Consider the following 14,856-nt stretch of genomic DNA (forward strand, 5'->3'; position numbering starts at 1 on the left):
CACAGCATGTAGTTATATCATTATTAAGCTCAAATCAGTATGCTTTTTTACCTTTTTTTTTTTTTCAAATTTATTTATTTATTTATTATTTTTGGTTGCACTGGGTCTTATCACCTTTTTAAAAAACATTTGTTTATTTTTTAATTTTGATTGCACTGGATCTTCATTGTTTTATTGCATGGGCTTTCTCTGGTTTCGGCGAGCTGGGGCTACCCTCTAGTTGAGGTGTGCAAGCTTCTCATTGTGGTAGCTTCTCTTGCTATGGAGCATGTGGGCTCACGAGCTTCAGTATTTGTGGTGATGGTCTAGGCACACAGGCTTCAGTACTTATGGTGCATGGTCTTAGTTGCCCCTCAGTATATGGGATCTTCCCGGACCAGGGATTGAGCCCATGTCACCTGCATTGGCAGACGGATTCTTAACCACTAGACCACTAGAGAAGCCCACCACAAAGGTCTTCATGATTCAATTACATTGAAACCAAACCTGCAGATTAAGAGAGATTCTGTCTTCTCAGACAAGTTTATTATGTCAGTTTTACATGTTGTTCGAAACCCATGAAAAAAAAAGAGATGGGAAGAGATATGAAATAAAATAAAAAATAGAAACTTTAAAATGTTCAAACAAGAGGTCTCTGCTCTGCAGTTCCTGAACAAAGTTATTTTCAATCTCTTCTCAGGTTTTGAGTTTGGTAAATCTTTTTTTTTTTTTTTTAATTGAGTTTGGTAAAACTTTTGACCTTATCTTTTTGCATCCTAAAACCATTTTGCCATCTTGTTCTTTATCAGCATTGTAGGTTGAAGCTTCGTTTTTGGTTTTGATGATCATGAGTGCCATTGTCTGTGAACAGAGACCTTGGTCTCTACCGTGACCTAATTCTTGACTGGCTATGGTTCTTTCTCTCAAACCGACCTAACATGAATTATATTTGATCGTGTGGCTATTCCTTAAAGACTTTCTCAGTTATTATATTGTACTTATTTTTAAGTAATAATAGTTTATCTTTGAAAAGTACCACCTGCCACTTTAATCATATATGAGAACTCATATACATAAATAATATTTTAAATAGGGATCTTAAAGGAAGAGCCTAACACCTTTTTTCAGTGTGGAATTTTAAGTTCTCTTAATCCCTAATTTATTACACTCTGGCCACAGAGGTGACATTTCCTACGAGGTTTGGAAATTTATGGCAATACTAATAAAAATCAGTCCTTGACTTGCCACCCACATGCTGTTTGAAGCTGTTCTTTTGGAAGACCCGGAGACTGTGGCATCTTAGATTCTTGACTTTGTTGTCATTCATCCCACCCACCCTTCATTTTTCTCTGTTAGTAACTGGTTTCCTCTCAGTCCTAGTAACCCAGAGGCACAGAAGGCCAAAGGCAACAGTCAAATGGAAACATAAATCCCAGACCCTCACACCTGAACACACCACAGGCACGCTGACTGCCAGACTAACTCTGGGAAGCAGCTGCTATCAAATTTCATAGATGAGACTTACTTTATACCAAAAAAAAAAAAAAAAAAGTCGCTGCCTGAAAAACAGGAAAACAGAGAAATTTATGTATTTTGAAGTGGTTAATAGCTGTCAGGCCAGTTTTTTTTATGTCATGAAAATGTTACATCTTATCTGTAGCTCTGAGTGTGTGAGGGGTATAAGTTCTTCCATTTGCTGTTTTCATTTAGAAGTTAGTGTTTCACTTCGGAATTCTAAGAAATGCCTTTCAGAGACAGAAGAGCCCTACAATGTTGTTACTGTTATTTATAGTTTCAGATTTTTAAGTCTTTGTATTCTTCCATATTAAAGCTGTCAGAACTCAGTTTCCCCAAATGACTTTGCCTCCTAGCATCTACTTGAAAAAACTGATTCAGTTGAAGGACCTGCTGGCAAGGTGTCTCCCCCACTACTGGGAGATCACGCTCAGGAGTTTGGGAACCACTGCCCCTCAGTCATGAAAACTTGTCTTCTCATCAGTATAATATGCCAGGCCAGAGAGAAGTTTCTGACATCTGGCTGAGGGAGGGTTGCACTGCAGTTTCCCATCATTTGTGCTGTGAACCCTTAGTTTTTTGCAAGATGCCCATAGGAAAGATTTTTGTGGTCAAGTCAGTTATGGAAACCTCTGCCTTTGAGCTGTTTATAGATTCACCGTGCATATTAGCATGAACATGCTCTGAGACTTCCTGTGTTTTTTTTTTTTTTTTTTAAAAAAACTCTGTTTAACTGTTTAGCTTAGTGATTTTCAATTTTTTTGACCACAGAATCTTGTTGGGGGGAAAAAAACGTGATTAATATTTCATAGAACTGGTGTGCTACAGCAAACACAAAGAATGTACTGATGGACAGTGTTAGGAGGATGGATTAGATTAACAATAGGAAGGATAGATTAGGAGTCACAGATCTATATCACATTGAAATGCTGCTTACCAAAATACATGTAAGACAATAACTTATCTGTTACTTTTGGTGGCATTGGGTCTTCATTGCTGTGTTCAGGATTTCTCTAGTTGCAGTAAGTGAGGGTACTCTTCCTTGTGGTGCTCGGGCTTGCCACTGCGGTGGTCTCTCTTGTTGTGGAGCACAGGCTCTAGGCTTGTGGGCTTCAGTAGTTGTGGTGCATGGGCTTTGTTGCTCCACAGCATGTAGAATCCTCCTGGAACAGGGATCAAACCAGTGTTACCTGCATTGGGAGGCAGGTGCTTATCCACTGCACCACCAGGGAAGTCCCAACAACTTTAATTTTAGATCTCCAGACCTCTCTCATCCTCAGTTGGAAAAAAAAAGGAAATAGCAATACTATTGATTACACAGACTGCTGGTGAGATGAAAGGAGGCAGTGTGTGGGGGCTGTGGGACTAGTGCTTGGTAGAGTTTTGGGTAAATATTGACTCTTCTTGAGGAATGAACACTGGGACTAAATGACACAATGGGGTCCATGGCACACAGACTGACTGACAGCAGCCCTGCTGCCGTCTGGCATGCACATACCTGCTGCGTGTGACGGCTTCAGGCAGGGCTGAGAATAGCAGCTTATTGATTAGCTTGGTGCAGTGGAAAGGGATACGGGCATTTCTATGCCACCAAACTGGCCTTTTTCAGAGTCAGTCAAGACGGGCCATCTGGAAGTCACAAAGGATCAGGACAACAACTCTCATTATGCTGAATCAGCTGTATTTTTCTCAAAAGGCCAGCAAGATCATTGATTGTGGAGATTTAGCAGACTCTTTCCTCAGAAGGGAAAAACACAAATCTTTCGGTCTCAGCTTTGGCTTGTGATATTTTCTCCTTAGATAACCAAGCAGGTAACATTGACTAGGAGATCTTTTGTGGATGATTTTGAGACATTTTTCATAGACTGGGGGAATATTTTCATCTGACTATCTTGGCATACCTCAAAAAATTATCTGTTTGTTAAGCTCTAGTTTAAATGAAAACACAATATTTTTTAAATAGTCTTTTTTCTTTTTAAAGTTTTTAACTTTTTGTTCTGTATCAAGGTATAGCCGATTAACAATGTAGTGATAATTTCAGATGAACAGCAGAACTCAGGCATACATATACATGTATGAACTATCTCTACAGTAAACTTTTTATATACATGTGGTACCCAGCAGCATACAGTTAACTCCTCAGGAGTTCATTGCTAGCTCTTTCTGCTGAATTTCCATTTCTCTCCATTAGTAGACTCTTTAGTTAGAAGTTCTCTAAGAGCCTTACAAATGAGCTGTGGGAGGCATGGGGCTGCTCCCACCATAGCCTCTTTCCAGTCTGCACTGCTCCCCAGCATCTAGGAGGGCCATCTGCAGAGACTCCAGTTCTCAGCTCCTGAGCGATTCGCCTCAGCTGCCCACCTCAGGTCACACCCTCCTCAGGATGGTCCACACCCAATGCCTGATCCAGGCAGAAGTAAAAATGCTCCCCGTTTTGGCCCAACATGAGAGAGCTCGACTGGCCAATATGTGCTTCGGCACCCCTCTCTGGGTGGGCCATGGCTTTGTCAGGCCTGAACTGCAGTTGGACCTGCAGTGGTCTGCAAGAAAAATTGACCAGCAAAAAAAAAAAAAAAGATTGCAATTTGAACCTTGATGCTGGGAAGGATTGAGGGCAAGAGAAGAGAGTGACAGAGGATGAGATGGGTGGATGGCATCATTGACACAGTGGACATGAGTTTGAGCAAATTCCAGGAGATAGTAAAAGACAGGAAAGCCTGGCATGCTACAGTCCATGGGCTTGCAAAGAGTCAGACATGACTTAGCGACTCAACAACAACAACAATTTGACCTTTGCTTAATCCTACTCCCTTTACCTCCTTTTTACATATATTGATTCCAAAATCTTAGCATCTGCTTCTGGAGAAGCTAGTCTGTGCCAGAGGTTGGAGCTTCTTTTTACTTCTAAATATCTAGGCTGTAATCATGAATACTGCATTCTCTCTTTGATTATAAGTTCTTTGTGAGCAAGAACTATATAGAGACTTCTATATCTGTGCCACAGTTTCTACTGTTGTGCCATAGACAAAGAAGGCAGCTGTTTAACATGTTATGAATGAAATGATATGTTTTTATTCAGGTGGACACCATGCTTCTCTTCTTGAAACATCTATACTGAGGAAGTGGCCGCAAATTAAGAGAGCCATGTTGGAACACTGAAATTTCTGTCAGTCCTTTCAGCTTTTTTACTGAGTCTCTCAGGGTCCTCTTGCTCTGGAAATTTTCAGAATGTAATTTTCGCTTCCTTCCCTTTTTCCTTCTGTCTGGGTCCAAAGCTAACACTGACGTCCAGAATTCTTCCACCTATATCCTTCCACATTCTTCCATGATAGCTGAAATGATATTTTTCTTTATGAATTGTTATGCACAGCAACATTTTTGACTAATGCATTCAAGAATTTTGAATGCCATTTTCCCCTTAAATAGGTCCCTTTAGACAAATAACTGCCAAGCATTTTTTCCTGTGAATATGTAAATAGGTTAAAAATGAAGATGCAGCCAGTGTTGTGTGAATATTATTCCAACATTACACTTAAGATCCTTTCAGCCCCATTTGCTAACATTTTGTACTCCCAGCCAAAGTGCCAAAAATTGCTCTCTCCTCATGCAATTTTCAAAAATTTTGCTGGCACAAAATGAAGTAAAATCTCTATCTGCAGGAGAGAGCAAACTTCATTTAGTGTGTTTTACAAAGTGCTAAATAGGTTTTCTATTTTGGGAGTAGAGTGGCAGAATATGTGCTTCCTGCTATCCTGATCAAACATTTGCAATTCCGTTCCTGCACAGATCACACATTCCAGGTTGGCTTTGGATATATTAACATAATACTTGTTATTTTATTCAAAAGAAAAGAAAAACAATTACAATGTGTTCAAGGGATGTGATGTCAGTACTGGAAAGTTATTTTTCCTTGCTGTTAATTTTTTTCCCCCATTATTTAAAATAAAATAGTGGTTGCAGTCCCTACAAGAGGCTTTTCAACGGATTTCAACTGAATTCAAGTGATTTCAAAATTAGAGCTCTTATTTCTTATTTTCTAGTGCAGCCTCCAAAAGAAAAAAAAGTGTCATGGTCTCACTGCTGAGAAATTTAGGATCCTGGATCCCCAGCTTTATTTCAAGTAGTCCATCAGTTCTGTATCTGACAGAAATCATACGTGACTAAATAGTCACAGAATATATTTTCTAGAGCCAAAGTACTTGTCTCATAATAAAAACAAAAATAATAATGGCTGATATTTATGGATTGTTTAAAGTGTTTCAGAGTGTTTAGGGCTTCCCAGGTAGCACTAGTGGTAAAGAATCCATCTGCTAATACAGGAGATGCAAGAGATGTGAGTTCAATCCCTGGGTTGAGAAGATCCCCTGGAGAAGGAAATGGCAACCCACTCCAGTATTCCTTTCTGGACAATTCCATGGACAGAGGAGCCTGGCGGGCTATAGTCCATGGGGTCACAAAGAGTCAGACATGACTGAATGACTGAACACACACACATAGAATGTTTCAAGCATTATTCTAAGAACATGACCTGTATTATCTCATGGAAGTTCCCACCCACCTTCTGAGATTTCTTGTTATTTAGTCATTAAGTCATGTCTGACTATTTGCAACCCCATGGACTGCAGCATGCCAGATTTTCCTATCCTTCACTATCTCCCAGAGTTTGCTCAAATTCATGTCCATTGAGTCGGTGGTGCTATCCAACCATCTCATCCTCTGCCCCTCCTTCTCCTTTTTGCCTTCAGTCTTTCCTAGCATCAGGGTCTTTTCCAGTGAGTTGGATCTTCACATCAGGTGGCCAAAGTGTTTGAGCTACAGCTTTAGCACCAGTCCTTCCAATGAATAGTCAGGGTTGATTTCCTTTATGATTGACTGGTTTGGTCTCCTTGCAGTCCAAGGGACTCTCATGAGTCTTCTTCCATTTTTTATTATCCCCATTTTTCAGATGAGGAATTAAAGGAAGTTAAGGAACCTGGGCAAGTTAATGAGCATATAAGCTGTGATTTAGAACTTGGTTTGGTTCCAGATCCTGCATTCCTTATTAGTATGCAAAACTGTCTCACAAATAAAGCAAGTATAGAGTGAGAGTACCTTACATCCCTAGTGGGGTTTGCCATTTAGTCCATGAGGAAACTTGACTGAAAAAGCATGAAAACAAAGAATTAGGGGAGGAAGCAGAACACCACTCAAGAGGTTGAAATATGTGACTTCTTTGTAAATGTCTCCATATGACAGCCTAAAACACATATGTTAAGAGTTCAGTTCAGTTCAGTCGCTCAGTCATGTCCAGCTCTTTGCGACCCCATGAACCGCAGCACGTTAGGCCTCCCTGTCCATCAACAACTCCCAGAGTCCATCCAAACCCATGTCCATTGAGTTGGTGATGCCATCCAACCATCTCATCTTCTGTTGTCCCCTTCTCTTCCTGCCTTCAATCTTTACCAGCATCAGGGTCTTTTCAAATGAGTCAGCTCTTTGCATCAGGTGGCCAAAGTATTGGAGTTTCAGCTTCAACATCCATCATTCCAATGAACACCCAGGACTGATCTCCTTTAGGATGGACTGGTTGGATCTCCTTGCAGTCCAAGGAACTCTCAAGAGTCTTCTCCAACACCACAGTTCAAAAGCATCAGTTCTTCGATGTTCAGCTTTCTTTATAGTCCAACTCTCACATCCATACATGACCACTGGAAAAACCATAGCCTTGACTAGATGGACCTTTGTTGACAAAGTAATGTCTCTGCTTTTCAATATGCTGTCTAGGTTGGTCATAATTTTCCTTCCAAGGAGTAAGCATCTTTTAATTTCATGGCTGCAATCACCATCTGCAGTGATTTTGGAGCCCAGAAAAATAAAGTCAGCCACTGTTCCATTGTTTCCCCATCTATTTGCCATGAAGTGATGGGACTGGATGCCATGATCTTAGTTTTCTGAATGTTGAGCTTTATCTGTATACTTTTCCAGCTTCTCCCAGTGCTTAATGTGTGGCTTTTGTCAACACCCAGCTGTTACTTGAAAGGAAGTTCCCTTGAATGTCAGTGAAGGTTGGAGAATTGACCTAGGCAATTAATTTTTGGAGAGTAATGATGCTAGTGAACACTAGCCTTTTTAGACATCTATCTACAAATTCACCTTTTCAGAAGCCGTTAATAGTAAAAAGAAATAAATTGCAAGGTTCTTAGATGGGGCTCCAATTGCATCACTAATCCACAGAGCCATCTTCCAAGTATATCTGCCTTTGTGTAGAAGTGCCCTAAAGTCATGCTGCCCATGTCATCTGGGGCAAGGCTAGCGGTGAGGGTGTGTGTAGGCAATGGCATTCCCCACATTACCTGGAACTGTGCCTTGAGTATCATAAACAGCCAGCAAGTATTTTGTATATATGGTCCTTATTTTCAAAAAAGTTCACATTTATAGGACTTCCCTGGTGCTCTGCTTGTTAGGTCTTCACCTTCTAGTGCAGGGAGTGTATGTTCCGCCCCTGGTCAGGGAGCTAAGATTCCACATACCTTGTGGCCAAGAAGCCAAACCTGGTCTCTGTAACAACCTAGAGGGGTGGGGTGGGGAGGGAGATGGGAGGAATTTCAAAAGCGGGGGGATATAAGTGTGCCTATGGCTGATTCATGTTGAGGTTTGGCAGAAACCAACAAAATTCTGTAAAACAATTATCCTTGAACTAAAAAATAAATTTAAAATTAAAAAAACATAAAACAGAAGCAGTATTGTAATAAAATTCAATAAAAGCTTTTAAAATGGTCCACAAAAAAAAACTTTAAAAAAATTTTATATTTGCAATGGGTGTAAAAAAACCTATGCTTATAATTTTTTTATAAGAGAAGAAACTCAAGACAATACATAGTAAGAGAACTGAAATAACATGTGCCCCAGACAGTAGCAACTACTAATTCAGAGGAAAGAGAAAGATCATTATGGTCTGAGGACTCAAGAGAACTTTGAACTGATCTTTTAGGGATGAGCAGGATTTGGATAAAGATCACCACTTTTTTTTTTTTTTTTTGTAAAGGGCCAGAAAGTAAATATTTTGTGCTTTGTGGGCCACTTGTGGTCTCTGTTGTAGCTCTTCAACCCTTCCATTTTAGTACAAAAGCAGCCAGAGAGGAATAGGCAAATGAATGGACTGAGTTGTGTTCTATCAAAACTTTACAAAAAGAGACAGCAGGCCAGGTTTTGAATGCAGCCTGTAGTTCACTGACCCCTGGTCTAGACCATGGAGAAGGACATTGTAAGAAAGAGGCGTGATCAAATGTGTAGGGAGAGATGTATTCATGGGACAGTGAAATATGGACAAAAGATAATGAATCAATAACATATTTCAATGTGTGAAAGAAACCTTATTATGATTAAATATTCTCAGAATATACTTTCTTTTTGTGGAAGATAGATGTATCATCATCTCTACCCATGAAACAGGGTATTCTACTAGACTGAAAAGTTGCTACCTCTACTTCCAGTCCAGACCTTTATCACCTTACACTGGAACTCCTGAAGCAGCTCGCTAGTTCTCCTATTAGCCTCTCATGCCTACCTGGGAAAAAAAAATCCCCTCTGTCAAGCCTTCTTCATATACTGCTGAGTTTTCTCATCAGTATTTAGAAGTGGGAATGATGTCCAGGTCTTTCCCCATTATTCTTAAATAGAAAGAAGATAGAGAATTGGTTATTTGAAGGGAAAAACTAATAAATAAACCTCTAGCTAGCTTAATCAAAGAAAAATTGAATAAAATAGCCAAAGTTATGAGTAAGAAAATAAATATGATTGTGGATATAATGTGTTAGTCACTCAGTCGTGTCTGACTCTTTGTGACCCCGTGAATGGTAGCCCAACAGGCTCCTTTGGCCACAGGATTCTCCAGGCAAGAATACTGGAGTGGGTAGCCATTCCCTTCTCCAGGGGATCTTCTGGACCCAGGGATCCAACCCAGGTCTTCTGCATTGTAGGCAGATTCTTTACCATCTGAGCCACCAGGGAAGCCTAATAAATAAAATCTTGAAATTTTTTTCAGGAAAGTTTGTTATCAAAATTAAGAAGTAGAAAATTTGCTGGCCGAAGAAACAAATTTTAAGCTTTTATATTGTTACCTTGGAAAAGATGATCTTGGAAATTTTGAGTGAACTCTTTCAAAATTTTAAGGAAGACATTACTCTTAGTTCTTTTAAGTTGTTCCAGAGCATAGGGGAAAGATGGGAAACTCAAAATTCATTTTATAAAGATCATATAATTTTGATACTAAACCTGGCAAAAATTGAATAATGGGAAAAGACCTGGACATCATTTCCACTTCTAAATACAGATGAGAAAACCCCAGCTGTATATGAAGAGGGCATGACAAAGTAGGCTTACTTTTAGGACTGAATAGCAACTGCAAAAACTTCCATAGAACTGGTTATGTTCTAAGATCGGCTCATGTATTAACTCAGTTCTCACAACAATGATTGAGGTGTATTCCATTACTGTATCCCCTTTACAGATGAAGAAATTAAAGTATAGGAAGATTAAGTAGAGACCGCTACTTCTGACAACTTTTTAAATATAAGTAAAGTAGCATTTCAACCATTTCAATATGATGACAGTTTGAATCACTTGGAAGAACAAGGCTTATTTTATAAATGATCTTGATGTTATTTCTTACTTATTTGGGGAAAAAAACTAAATAGTTTAATTTCAGTGTTTTACAAAGTAAACTTCAAAAGGATAATACCTTATCTCTAAGTGGTAGTATAATGGGTATTTTCCTTTGGTAATTGTATTTTTAGTTTTAATTTTTCCACAGTATATACTCTTTTTTAGTTAAAGAATTAATGTCTTTTCCTAAAAACCAACCATTTCTAGCAGGCTTTTGGTTTTAGTTGCCACATCGTGTCTGATTCTTTTGTGCATGGACTGTAGCTTACCAGGCTCCGCTGTCCATAGGATTTCCCAGGAAGAATACTGGAGTGGGTTTCCTTCTCCAGATCGTGATCCAGGGATTGTTTCCTGCATTGCAGGCAGATTCTTTACTGTTGAGCCAGCAGAGAAGCCCCTTCTAGCAGGCTCCTAGGTTCCAAACCAAATTAAATTCCACTCAGTTCAGTAGACTATTAACATTGCCTCATGAGCCTACAATCTAAAAAGATGTGAATTTTAAGAATGTTAAGATTTATGACACAAAAGTGAAGTGAGGTGAGTGTCCTAAATGGAGCACAATCACCTAAGAGAAGTCAAAACAAGGGCTTGAAACTACTGGTTACTGATCATCCAGTAAAACTCTGAAAATGGAAGGGCCTGATGAAGGGAAGAACATGGTGACTTGATCATTATGAGCAACATCACTGGGGTGGGAAGGCAGAATTTGTACCTCAGTACCTCTGTGGGAGTAATTCACAGAACATGGTCACCAACCAGTGGTTACACCCTGAGCTTGTCAAGGCAGTTTAAGTGACAGGAGAGAAACCCAAAAGTCTCCCTTTCATTCCCCTCCTTCAGGAATATTTGTTCACCAATTCAATGAGAAAAAGCAAGTAGCGTGTATAACCCAGGATCTCTAAAATGTGTGCACACACGCGTGTGTCTCTGCTCACCACAGGAGATCATAGCTGTTCACAAAAGGCCCAGATTTTTTCCCCCTGGATCTTGTTTCCAGGGCTCAAGTAGCTTGTCCGAGTGTAATTAGAGAAGGGTTAGCTCTCATTATGTTTAAAGAAATGTGGTTAGTGAAAGAGGCCCAAAAGGAAGACCTCAGAACTGGAGTTGGGTGGAGACACCGGTTTTCTATGTTTTACATGGTAGCTGTGATTGCTGTGGGTTGCAATCTGCTGGATTAGTCCATCATTCACTTTAAAGTCCACCTTGTACTGCTTGTTACAAAGATGAGAAGGATCCGGATTTCCGCGTCTGACTCAGCAGAGGATGGAGGTGCCTCCTTGCAATTGAGGTAAGTACTCTCTGGGTGGGATGGAGGAGTAAAGTGGAAAAAAAAAAGTATGTAAGCAAAAGATGATTCAAAATGCTACTCATTTGTGACTCAGATGCAGTGAGTCTAAGGCTATTGTTAGCTGCTTTCCCTGGCTCTCTACCATCCCTAGGCAAGTGCCACAGAGAAAATGATCTGCTGTGGAGAGGGTATGACTGTGCTGCTTCTATCAGGAAACCATGAGTGTACTTACACTCAGAAAAGGAAGATTTTTAAATGTCAGTGTCATTACTCACATGTCTTTTCTGGTTGTCTCAGTGTGTTCTTCACCCTCGCATGAAGACTGGTACATATTTCCCTTGTCTCTAATCAAAAAATAGGACGCAATTCTCATTTCAGCTCTCAAGCTATTGAACCGTGTGTCCCAAGCATTCGTGATCTTCTTCAATTCACAGCCTGAAGCTAACACACGCAAGATGTCGTCTGGGTGCTGTTAGGATGTTTATGTCCTTAGGACTTTCATGAAATAAATTATTTTCTTTTGAGATTCTTCTAATTGCTGGCAAGTCCCGTTTGTCTGGGACTTAAATATTTCCCTTTATTTAACTTTATTTTGATGACAGTGGTTACATGCTTGATTGTATTTTCTAGTTAATTTCAGGATGTTAGGTTCTTAGTGAAGCGTCATGAGCAGCCCAGTTCACTCTCAGTTCAAGTGCTGGATACTGTGCTTCTGCCTAAGATGAAAGGAAAGCCTCTCCTACGACTGCCCTCGGTCTGATTCTGCCTGTGAACCAGCTGGCCATGGGCTCACAGCCCCTGTTTGAACTGAGCACTCCCTTTCTCTGGCTATTGTCTCCTTCTCTCTTAACACCCTGACTCATTCTTACTCTGACTCTCAATGTGTACCTCTGGCTGTCTCTGCCGGATTAATTCAGATTGTCTTCCAGTCAGTAGCCTTCCCTTTCCTCTACACTCATCCTCTCTGAGCTTCCAAGTTCAGTTCAGTTCAGTTCAGTTCAGTCGCTCAGTCGTGTCCAACTCTCTGTGCCCCCATGAACTGCAGCATGCCAGGCCTCCCTGTCCATCACCAACTCCCAGAGTTTACTCAAACTCATGTCCATTGTGTCGGTGATGCCATCCAGCCATCTCATCCTCTGTCATTCCCTTCTCCTCCTGCCCCCAACCCCTCCCAGCATCAGGGTCTTTTCCAGTGAGTCAACTCTTCGCATGAGGTGGCCAAAGTATTGGAGTTTCAGCTTCAGCATCAGTCCTTCCCATGAACACGCAGGACTGATCTCCTTTAGGATGGACTGGTTGGATCTCCTTGCAGTCCAAGGGACTCTCAAGAGTCTTCTCCAACACCACAGTTCAAAAGCCTCAATTCTTCTGCGCTCAGCTTTCTTTATAGTCCAACTCTCACATCCATACATGACTACTGAGCTTCCAAGGGGAATGGCAAACTCATCAACTTACTTCTTCTCTAGCAAACCAGTAACAGAGACCGCAGCTTACAGCTACCAGTGAGAAGTAAGTTAGCAGACACTGCCTGCCCTTGGTGCCTGGCATGGCCACCTCATCACTTGCTAACTTTAAATATTCTCACATAGCATTGTTTCCACATTCAGTTTTCAGTGAATGAGTCCTGCTCAGCCACACTTTTCTAATCTACCTGTTTCAAGATGATTTGTGGTCAAGATTATGTTAGCCTCTTTCAGAGAAGGCCAAAGCTAATAATTCATGATTAATGTGTCTAACTTTTATTCCCTGGGCATTCCCCTTGCTCACCATCATTCTCAAATGGTACCACAAATACCTCTCCCTTATAGGGCAAAAAAGGACCTCTTCTGTTTGGAGAAACACGTAAGATGCTCCATGAATTCTTGTTTAGATGTTCTTATTCTTTAGATTTGAACATCCTACTTTCCTCTCTATTTGCATTTTACACAATATATTTTTTCCAATTACTAAATAAATGCACATGTGATATACTCAGAAAATACAGAAAAGCTCCAGTGAAGAGGCCTAGAGTCATACAATCTCTCCATTTATTATTAACTGTTTAATTTATTCTTCCTAACTACTTTTCTATATATTAGGACAACTAGGATCACATTGTACAGGTTTGTATCTCCTTTTCATTTAACAATCATCATTGATATTTTCTCATAGTAATAAGTATTCTGCTTCATTACCATTATTAACGATTGCACATTGTACAATACTCCCTAATTTAAGAAACCAAATCTCTGATGAATATATTAATTAATTTTATTATGGCGATCTTTCTCAATGTGTATGAATATCAAATCATCTAGTACACTTTAAATGTATATTATTTGTCAGTTATACCTCAATGAAGTTGAGGGGGAAAAAGAAAACAAAACAATAGCAAACTTAACTAAATACCCTATTTTTGGACACCTAGATTGTTTCTAATTTATTGATATTATACATAATGCTTAAGTGAGCATCTCTGCTTATACCTTTTTGTGTTCATCTGTAATTCCATCAAGCCACTATTTTCTCATGAAGTCAAGCTCCATGTTCTCTCTATTGCCCTCACTCACTCAGTTAAATTAACAGTTTTTCTATACTGTGTTTCTCTTCTTCAGCTAAGGCATGCTTACTTGAGGGGCATACACTAAGATTGCTTTGAAATAATCTCAAGGATTTCTTACAAATTCCCCTGATGTCTACCTTCTGTTGTAGTTCGCCTGTCCCAAGTTGAGTAACGGTGATAAAAGTTTCAAGCTTTCGCCTCATTAGAATTTGGTGCTTATGGTCTTAATTATGTAATGATCATGATTAGAATGTGGTTTACACAGGAATTCTGCCTGCACTCATTCCTGTCCATGTTTTAGAGCCAAGTCCAGGATATGTCTTTTCCACATGTATTCAGAGAGAACTTACGCCAGAAGCTGTAATGTCTCCTATCCAAACCTCATATCCACCGCTCATCCCCATGATGAACTCTGCCAGTCTGAATGTGGATACTGATCAAAACCTAGTTTTGTAGCCTAAACCTAGTTTTGCAGTCTCCCAATGTCATTTAATATTTCCTAGCCTGTCTTGTGATTTTCCCTCATAGCTTGGCAGCATAATGTACCCTTACTACTGCTATACTTTTATTGTTTTGGTATGGAATTCACCCAAGAAAATGTAATAATATTGCCTATCTTCTAATAGGCCATTACATATTAATTTTATACCTGCTATGTGTAAAACATTGTGCTGTTTTTAACTCTGCAAATAAGCAGGTTAAATTAAATCAATATTGATGTATGAATCTAAACCCATGCTTAATGCTTCTCTAACCTCATTATTATCTACTAAAAAGCTAGATATATTATTACAAAATAACAAAGCAAATAGTTGCTGTAATATATGTATATGTGTACTCATAGCTGACATACATTCTCCCTCTAAACTATGTCTGCTCATTTTATGAC

Source organism: Odocoileus virginianus, chromosome 1 (assembly GCF_023699985.2).
Source record: "Odocoileus virginianus isolate 20LAN1187 ecotype Illinois chromosome 1, Ovbor_1.2, whole genome shotgun sequence".
NCBI lineage: Eukaryota > Metazoa > Chordata > Mammalia > Artiodactyla > Cervidae > Odocoileus > Odocoileus virginianus.